General features: G+C 40.3%; 2 pseudogenes across 1 annotated transcript; one reads left to right on the top strand and one right to left on the bottom strand.

Moving 5' to 3' along the window:
* Positions 1-644: 644 nt before the first annotated feature.
* On the bottom strand, positions 645-1,637 carry LOC148006494 (glyceraldehyde-3-phosphate dehydrogenase pseudogene; annotated as a pseudogene).
* LOC148006493 (translation machinery-associated protein 7B pseudogene) lies at positions 1,620-3,434 on the top strand (annotated as a pseudogene). The gene has a single exon (XR_015684106.1). The product of XR_015684106.1 is annotated as a translation machinery-associated protein 7B pseudogene (transcript).
* The last annotated feature ends 7,083 nt before the right edge of the window (positions 3,435-10,517 follow it).

Raw genomic sequence — 10,517 nt, 5'->3', positions numbered from 1 at the left:
ATACTAGCAAGAAAACTATAAGTAATAGACTTAAAACTATTCCATTTTGTGTGGAATTAGGCTCATAGTTTATCAGTAAAGTTTTTACAAATGATATGCTTTAAAATATCAAAGCCTGTGTATTTTCAACATTGTGAAAGTGTCAAGTCTTGTAATTTTCTTTTCAGATATAAATCCAATTACTGTCAGTTGTGAATTGAAATATCACTATTGCTGAGATTTTAGCTTAAAAACTTACCTGAAAATTAGTCAAAAAGCTTACTTATTTATCCAATAAACTCTCACTTAACTACTCTACAAGTATAATTACATGGTAACATTATATTTTTATAAATCTTTTCATTTATAAATGTATTCATAATATATTTTATGAAGAAATTGCCTTGAACTTTTAAAATCATTATATTTAAAATGGACTCTATCATACCAATTTTTTTTGTGAGTGCAGTGAACTTTATTGATGATATTCAAGAGAGAAGAGAGGGCTCCCTAGGTCCCTCCTGTTATTATGGGGGTCTGGGACAGAATTGTGAGGGAGATGCTCAGTGTTAGGGGCTGAGTTGGGATGGGGACTCCTCACCACTGAGGGCTTCTCTCTTGCTCTCAGTATCCTTGCTAGGCTGGGGTGAGTGGCCCAGGGTTTCTTACTCCTTGGAGGACATGTAGGCCATGAGGTCCACCACCCTGTTGCTGTAGCCGTATGCATTGTCATATCAGGAAATGAGCTTTACAAAATTGTCATTGAAAGCAATGCCAGCCCCAGCATCCAAAGTGGAAAAGTAAGAGTTGCTGTTGAAGTCGCAGGAGACTCAACAGCCCAGGATTCCCTTTAGTTGGCCCTCGGATGCCCGCTTCACTACCTTCTTAATGTCATCATACTTGGCAGGTTTCTCCAGGCGGCATGACAGATTCACAATGGATACACTGGGGGTAGGAACATGGAAGGCCATGTCAGTGAGCTTCCCATTCAGCTCTGGGATGACCTTGCCCACAGCCTTGGCAGCACCAGTGGATGCAGGGATGATGCTCTGGGCTGTCCCACGGCCATCATGCCACAGCTTTCCAGAGGGGCCATCCACAGTCTTCTGAGTGGCAGTGATGGCATGGACTGTGGTTATGAGCCCTTCCACGATGACAAAGTTGTCATGGATGACCTTGGCTGGAGGGCTAAGCAGTTGGTGGTGCAGGATGCATTGCTGACAATCTTGAGGGCGTTGTCATATTTCTCATGGTTCATACCAATCACAAACATGGGGGCATCGACTGAAGGGGCAGAGATGGTGACCCTTTTGGTCTCACCCTTCAAGTGATCCCAGCCTTCTCCATGGTGGTGAAGATGCCATAGACTCCACGACATATTCAGCACCAGCGTCACCCCATTTGATGTTAGCGGGATCTCACTCCAGGAAGATGATGATGGGCCTCCCGTTGATGACAAGCTTCCCATTCTCAGCCTTGACTGTGCCGTTGAATTTGCCATGGGTAGAGTCATACTGGAACATGTAGACCATGTAGTTGAGGTCAATGAAGGGGTCGTTGATGGCAACAATGTTCACTTTGCCAGATGCAGAGCAGAAGGCAGCCTCGGTAACCAGGAGTCCAATTCCGCCAAATCTGTTCACACCGACCTTCACCATCTTGTCTATGAGATGAGGCTGGCATTGGACGAGAAGATGCAGCTGTCTCTGGAACAGGGAGGAGCAAAGAGCCACACAGATTTTTTTCTTTTCTTTTTTTTTTCGGAGCTGGGGACCGAACCCAGGGCCTTGCGCTTGCACACAGATTTTTAATATAAGATCTTTGCTACATGTTGAGCAATCAGAGGTGTGTTCCTCAGAAACACACTATGTGATGAATGTTAGCATAAAATATGTTTGTCTTACTCAATTTCTGCTATTACTACTGAAAACTCGAGTGCAAGTAATTCATAAAGAAAATGTATATAGCTCATGGATCTAGAGTCTAAAAATCCCAAGTAAAGTAAGTACTTGAGCTGAGACCTTTATGGAACATCAAAATATAGAAAAAGCACTAGAGGGAAAGGAGATGCAGAAAAGAAACAGGCTTACTTTATGATCACCACCTCATATAAGCATGAACCCACTTCTATAGACAAGCACCTGGCAAGGATTTGTCATCAGCCTACATGTTACAGCTACATGTATCATGATACAAGAATAGAAACTGCATGGGCCCAACAACAAGGATTCTAACTTATTGAGATGTCCACCTAACACTTACACAGAATATGCAGATTGCCAGTGAACATAAGCCAAGACTAATTCATGATGCATTGCTATTCCCTGGGTAGATTACACACAGACTTCTACACAGACTGATATGAGATAGCTTCAAGGTTCTTCATAGTTTTAGAATTACTATTTGAATCAGCTGAAGTTTCCAGTGAACTATATGGATACTCAGTACCTTCTATAATCCAATCTAGCTATTTTTTTCACATCCATATGAAAATTAATTCCAAAAGTTTTTAATTGTACTGGATTTAATATGATTTTGCCCTCTGGGTGTCTTATAATTTGTCTGACATTGTAATAGTGTTGGGAAGTAGAGCCTTTAAGAGATCATTAATGTCTGGGATAGGCAAAACATGCTTATTGAGGTATCTCTGGTTGTATTTCTAAGGACCACTGGCATCTAGTCAGCATAAGGAGGAGAATGGCAAAGACCTACCCTAAGGTTGGGCCGCACCAACAAACAGCTTGGGGACCAAAATGGACCCAAACAGTAGAAAGCAGAAGCCTCATCTCAATGAATCTGGTCATAGCCATTGTGGGATAATTTGGCTTCTGATCATATGGACCAATTTAATAGACCCCTTTTTGCAGCTATGTTAGAGTATACTGCTTTGGCTGTTCTGAAGAACCCTTATGTAAAAATTAATTAATAAAGAAAAATATGAGATATTAAAAATGATCAAAGATAAGAAGATCATTTCTCAAGAAGGGTAAAGAAAGAATCACAAGGTAGAGTTTAAAATTAGAGTGATTTCAGAAAGTTAATTTACTCTGGAATTAAGAAATTATAAAAGAATCAACTTCAAAGGAGAAGTGGACTTCGGATTTAGAGAGATTAAAACATGAGTTGCTGAGGAACAGGGTCTGGTGAAGACTGGAGGTGCCATGTTGAGCCATGGAGGTGGCAAAAAAAAGCCCCTGAAACAGCCCAAGAATCAGACCAAGGAGATGGATGAGGATGATATGATTTTCAAGCAGAAACAAGAGGAAGAACAGAAGAAACTTGAGTTGCTAAAAGCCAAGGCCATGGGGAAGGGCCTCCTGGCCACAGGTGGAATTAAGAAATCTGGCAAAAAAAAAAAAAAGCTGTTCTTCAGAGCTGAGGTGATGGTGACCCTCCTCTTCCACTCCTATTTAAACATCTGGATTCCCTGTCATAAAATCTTTGCCACCAAATAGCTAGAATAAAGCGTTATCCTGGAACCTGTTGTACAATGTAATAAACTTTTGTGAAAAACAAACAAACAAAAGGCACTGAATAAAGTGAACAGTGCAAGGGCTGGTCATCTCTAGTGTTCAGCAATTCCTACCTCAGCTGTGAATTTAAAATGAACCCCGTCTAGAAGCCCACCACAGCCTACTGCTCCATCGTCACTGAACTCTTCATTCTGTACCGCTTTGAATTAAACCAACTCATTTGAAAGCACAAACTAGAGTGGGTTCTTAATGTAGCATGGTGACAGCAGATTTATTCTTTCCCTCTTGGAGTAATTTGATGAGGTAATGAATTAGGGAGGCACGCGGGATGGTGGTCAGAGAGGCAAGGAGAGGACACATTAGAAAGCCAGCTGACAGAGAGTTGCGTTATAGCTTATAAGATGGTTTTCACTTCAAAGTCAAATTCACAAGAGATCAGGTAAGGCAAGGCTGAGGTCTTCACATGATGGAAAGTCTTTAGAATAGGTGCTTTGGTGAGGCCAAAAGAGCATGTAGAATATCTCTCCTAGTGATGGCTGCTCCAGCATCATAGGACAGTGTGTACAACTAGCTTTCAAACACCAGCAGCCTTACCACTGGATGACATGATCAAATGAGGTCCAATGTGCAAAAATGATATATGGATTTTAGCCAAGCTCCATTTTGTTCATCCAAAGTAAACACCAACTGACACATGCTAAGATTCAATTCTACCATTTCTGTTGTTCAGACTTATTACACGAAGTGTTTGTCCTTCCTGATTCAGACCTTTGTACTTCATGCCCTCTTTCCTTAAACTGAACAGACTCCTAAGTTTTAGCCTTAGTGCAGGAAAGATAAGGTTTAGAGTTTCTCTTCCAATTCTTTCTCATGTACTTTGGAAAAGTATATGAGAATTCTTTTTTTTTTAATGAGAATTCTTCATAGACTTTTTGACATACTATTCTCCATGACAAGACACCCTGAGCTTTCACAGCAAACATAAAGTAGCATAGGGAGATAACAATTATGTAAATGGAATGACTTTTAGAAAATTCATAATAAAGATAGTGTAAAAGTCAAACAAATAACTAACAAAAAATAAAGATGGCAGTGTTCCCAGATGAACAATAGAAGTACCACTCCTGACCTACTTTCAGTCAAGTAGTTCTGAATCCCAACAGATATTTCTGTGCTAGTTACTTAGCAAAAACAATCGTTTGAGACCCTCAGAATTTACTTCTTGGTTGGGATAACAAAGTTTTGTGTCTGTAGTCTCATCAAGTTTCAAAGCGTTTTACCCATGTAACAGCATTCCCGTAACACTACATGAACCATGTTCTTTCCCTAAAATATTACAGTCTGACATAGAAATATACCTAGTTATCATAGTTTTCTTTCTGTCACCGTGATAAACAATAGGACCAAAAGTGCCTTGGGGAAGAGTGTACTTATTTGGCTTACACTTCTAAGTACAGTCCATCATTCAGGGAAGTCATGGTAGGAGCTCAAGGCAGGAATCCTGGAGCAAAGAATGAAGCTATGGAAGAATATGGCTTACTGGCTGACTCTTCATGACTTTCTCAGTTTGCTTTCTTTTTAAACTTGTTTTTTGTTTGTATGAGTGTTTTGCTCACATATATGTAAGTGCAACATATGCATGCTAGGTCACCTAGGATATCAGAAGAGAGCATTAGATCCCTTGGAACTGGAGTCAGATGGTTGCTTGCCTCTAGGTGGATTCTGAGAACCAAATCCTAGGTCCTCTGCAATATCAACAAGGGATCTTAACCACTGAGCCATCTTTCTAGTCTCCAGCCTGCTTTCGTGTACAACACGAGACCACCTCCACAGGAATAGCACCAATCACAGTGGACTACTCCCTTCCACATCAATAGTTATTAAAGAAAATGTCTCCACAGACATACCCACAGGCCAACTTGATCGAGGTAGTTCCTCAGTTGAGTTTCCTCGACGAAGGTGACTCTGGTTTGTGTCAAGTTGACAAAGCTAACCAGAGCACTGATGTGCCTTGAACTCAGAGGTTCCCTCGACTATGATTCTATCAGCACATGTTCTTGCCACACAGCTAAAGTTGTCTTTTGTTTTACTTTAACAAATTCATGCATACTCAATCCCTTAAATATCTACCACAACACCAATTTAGCTTTCTTAAACCTCCAAACTGTATCTCATTATTAAGTCCTTGTTCTGTGCTGCCAGGACAAGCTGCTCCTTCATGTATATGGACTGATAAATGATTAATGAGTGCATTTAACAGTTGATTTGCATTTTCATTTTATCCTTAAAAATTGTAGAATGAATATATGATCATGTTCATTTAGTTATTTTGGTCCACTAGTATATACTGAACCCTAAGTTAATGACCAACTGAATTAAATGCATAATGCACTATGGTGAACTGGAGCCTCTTTTATATTGTAGATTTCAAATTTTAGCTAAGCAGAATTTGTATGTAAGCAAGATTCTTTGTAAGCTGACTATGTCCCCTAATAGCAAAGTTAGTGTTTGCCCAAAAGAGAGCATATAACCAGCCTGTTATTAGAAATTTCAAAGATAAAAAGATATTGTGGCAACTGTTTCAAGTAATGATTCTCTACTTTAAAGACACAATGCACTATAGGAAAAGTAGGCTGTAAATTTTGAAAGAGCAAGGAGGGATATATGGGAGAGTTTAGATGGAGGAAAGGGAAGGAGAGAAATGATGTAATTATATCAAAATCTCAAAAAAGGAACTACTTTCTAAAAAAGAAAAATATGCTGGCGTATTTTCTACCCTGTTGGTTATTATATATCACAAGGAGTACAAATTACCTTGAAAAATAGAGAATTTCAAAAAGCAATATCTGAAGCAAAGAGAGCCTCAGCTCTTTGTCAAATGCATACAAATGTTTGTCTCTTTATATAAGAGAAAGGATATATATATATGTATATATATTCCCATTGTACTATTTATTTTGGGTGATACATTCATTCTTAGGCACTGACAGAAGCCTGAAAGAAAAGCCTCAGTATGCTTGTGGCATCTGTCACTGAAGTAAAAGAGTAACAGAGGTGATTATTATCATGTTGCTTTAGCAATGGGGAGACAAGGTGCTTCTTAGAATTTTCCACCTCTCTTAAAATTGTGAGTAACAAAAGAGACAAAAGAAAAAAAGCCCACCCTGCCACATTTTCATCCAACACCTAAAAGATGTCTCTGCTTCAGGACACTGGGGGTGGAGATTGGCATAAAAATCAAAGGAACGGTTGTCATTGTGATCAAAAGCAGTAACACGTGGTGACTTCCTACTTCCCACTTCGGGATAGAACTATTCTAAATTTAGAGAAAGAACCAAAACAGAACCAAACACAGAAACGATATGATGAAATCTTAGTTCCCTTTGCAAGGAAACCTGAACTGTCCACAGGTTCTAGCTATTAGGACGATGGCTGCACTGTGGCCTTTGGTATGTTTCCATACCCACACACATCCATTTCACTACTTTGTTCCTCTTTCTCAGTGGAATAAGCACGGTGATGCCCTTGGAATGCCAGGTAACACTCCGACCTGTTCGACATGTCCCCGGGGACTTGTGATGAATCGACAAGAGTACTCGCTGTCTATGTAAGCTCCCTGAATCTTTTTGCTTGCTTTTTATTGCATTATCACAAATTCCATCTACTCAGAACCACTGGATGAAGGACAAAGAATCTTCATTTATTCTAACACTAAGCCCTTCTTTTATTCTAACAGAATCCCTTCAATGCTAAGCTAGCTCTCAAAGTTTCACAGGCACTAGTTTTGACAGCATGATTAAGCTCAATGTATCTGAAATAAGCGGGCACACACCTCTATTGAGTTTTCCATGGAAAACAAAAATGCTGGTTATAAAGAAACTAATTTCCCAAGTAAACAAAAGTTAAAAACAGCAACAACGAAACAACAACAAGAACAAACAAAGGCGGATGTTGGCCCGGAAACCGGGAAAGGGAATAACACCCGAAATGTATATAAGAAATACTCAATAAAAAAAAGAAAAAAGAACAAACAAAGGCAAGTAGCATACATTGCCTGGGTTAATAAAGCATAAAAGATTTGTGGTGTTCTGTATTTGTTTGTTTGTTTGTTATTTATTTTTATGTTTCAGTTTTTCCAGGCAGAGTTTCTTTGTGTAGCTCTGGCTGTCCTCATCTTGCTTTGTAGACCAGGCTGACTTCAAACTCACAGAGATCTACCTGCCTTTGACTTCTGAGCACCGGGATTAAAAGCTCACATCACCATGCTCAAGCAGCATAAAATAAGGTGCAGCTTCCTTTGCTTTCTTGTTCTGTCTTTGCTTCCATTGCTCTAAGGGGCATTCATTAGAAGAAGGCAGAGATAAGGGCACGGCATGTACAATTTATCATGGGAGTTTTCTGCAGCAAACATTCACAGGAGTGGGCAGGAAGGTAAAGGATCTAACACCCAAGTCAGGAAGCCTGTAATGTGATCACACCAGTCTCTTCATCTGGAGAAGGAGGCTTGTGCCTTTGGATTTTGTATTCTTCCATCACTAAGAGCTCCACAGTCTCCTCAGTGGTCTGGAGCAGGGGGTCAGCCAAGCACAGGATACAGTTTCACTCCCAGAGCTGGGCCATGGCTTCCTGATTAAGAAAAGAGATACATGACAAATGCCAACATCTGTACCTCTCTCTCTTCTCCTTTGCGTCTTCCCTCCTCTCTTCCTTCCTTATAGTCCTTTTAGCTCTTACTTAATCCACATTGCTACATTTTCAATATCTGGCCTTATTGGAAATAATCAACCACAATCTTTAGGCAATGGAAAACAATGCCTTTCTGTTTACACTGGCTAACAGTTTTCCATTTTCTTAGAGCCACCTGTAAGAGATCTGTAGTTGATACCCCCACTATTAAAGATTGAGTCTTGTGTTGTAGATGCAAATTATTAAAATATTAGCATCAAGCTTTTGTTACCCAACCCTAATATGTTTAACTATAGCTTGTTAAACTGTACTGTCTGCTAATCAATTTGATGGATGTCTGTTGTCCAAAAATTGCTACAATATCCAGTGCTTTTCCTTTGAATTGTCCACCACCATGACAGCTTACTGATGATTGACTGAGGTTTCAGTGGTGAAATTCTGAAAGTATTTCTGTTCTGTACCATGTATTCAAGATGATGCCTTGCCTGTGTGTCACCAATTTCTGGACATTCTCTTTAGCTCAGAAGTTTAGTCAAAACACTCTTAAATCCCCGTGGAGGAGGGTCCAGGAGCAGGAAGACCGCTGCGCCTGAGGCACCGCCGGAACCTGAAGGAAACAGACTGGATAAACAGTTCTCTGCACCCAAATCCCCTGGGAGGGAGAGCTAAACCTTCAGAGAGGCAGACACGCCTGGGAAACCAGAAGAGACTGCACTCTGCACACATCTCGACGCCAGAGGAAAACACCAAACGCCATCTGGAACCCTGGTGCATGGAAGCTCCCGGAAAGGGCAGCGCAGATCTTCCTGGTTGCTGCCGCCACAGAGAGCTCTTGGGCAGCACCCCGCGAGTGAACTTGAGCCTCGGGACCACAGGTAAGACCAACTTTTCTGCTGCAAGTGACCTGCCTGGTGAACTCCAGAAACAGGCCCACAGGAACAACTGAAGACCTGTAGAGAGGAAAAACTACAAGCCCGAAAGCAGAACACTCTGTCCCCATAACTGACTGAAAGAAAACAGGAAAACAGGTCTATAGCACTCCTGACACACAGGCTTATAGGACAGTCTAGCCACTGTCAGAAATAGCAGAACAAAGTAACACTAGAGATAATCTGATGGCGAGAGGCAAGCGCAAGAACCCAAGCAACAGAAACCAAGACTACATGGCATCATCGGAGCCCAATTCTCCCACCACAACAAACATGGGATATCTAAACACACCAGAAAAGCAAGATCTAGTTTCAAAATCATATTTGATCATGATGCTGGAGGATTTCAAGAAATACGTGAAGAACTCCCTTAGAGAAACACAGGAAAACATTAATAAACAAGTAGAAGCCTACAGAGAGGACTCGCAAAAATCCCTGAAAGAATTCCAGGAAAACACAATCAAACAGTTGAAGGAATTAAAAATGGAAATAGAAGCAATCAAGAAAGAACACATGGAAACAACCCTGGATATAGAAAACCAAAAGAAGAGACAAGGAGCTGTAGATACAAGCTTCACCAACAGAATACAAGAGATGGAAGAGAGAATCTCAGGAGCAGAAGATTCCATAGAAATCATTGACTAAACTGTCAAAGATAATGTAAAGCAGTAAAAGCTACTGGTCCAAAACATACAGGAAATCCAGGACTCAATGAGAAGATCAAACATAAGGATAATAGGTATAGAAGAGAGTGAAGACTCCCAGCTCAAAGGACCAGTAAATATCTTCAACAAAATCATAGAAGAAAACTTCCCTAACCTAAAAAAGGAGATACCCATAGGCATACAAGAAGCCTACAGAACTCCAAATAGATTAGACCAGAAAAGAAACACCTCCCGTCACATAATAGTCAAAACACCAAACGCACAAAATAAAGAAAGAATATTAAAAGCAGTAAGGGAAAAAGGTCAAGTAACATATAAAGGCAGACCTATCAGAATCACACCAGACTTTTCGCCAGAAACTATGAAGGCCAGAAGATCCTGGACTGATGTCATACAGACCCTAAGAGAACACAAATGCCAGCCCAGGTTACTGTATCCTGCAAAACTCTCAATTAACATAGATGGAGAAACCAAGATATTCCATGACAAAACCAAATTTACACAATATCTTTCTACAAATCCAGCACTACAAAGGATAATAAATGGTAAAGCCCAACATAGGAGGCAAGGTATACCCTAGAAGAAGCAAGAAACTAATCGTCTTGGCAACAAAACAAAGAGAAGAAAAGCACACAAACATAACCTCACATCCAAATATGAATATAACAGGAAGCAATAATCACTATTCCTTAATATCTCTCATAATCAATGGCCTCAACTCCCCAATAAAAAGACATAGATTAACAAACTGCATACGCAACGAGGACCCTGCATTCTGCTGCCTA

The sequence above is a fragment of the Rattus norvegicus genome, chromosome 3 (assembly GCF_021556685.1).
Source record: "Rattus norvegicus strain SHRSP/BbbUtx chromosome 3, alternate assembly SHRSP_T2T, whole genome shotgun sequence".
Lineage (NCBI taxonomy): Eukaryota > Metazoa > Chordata > Mammalia > Rodentia > Muridae > Rattus > Rattus norvegicus.
Note: the sequence above shows the minus strand (reverse complement) of the source record. Positions and strands in the feature narration are given on the sequence as shown.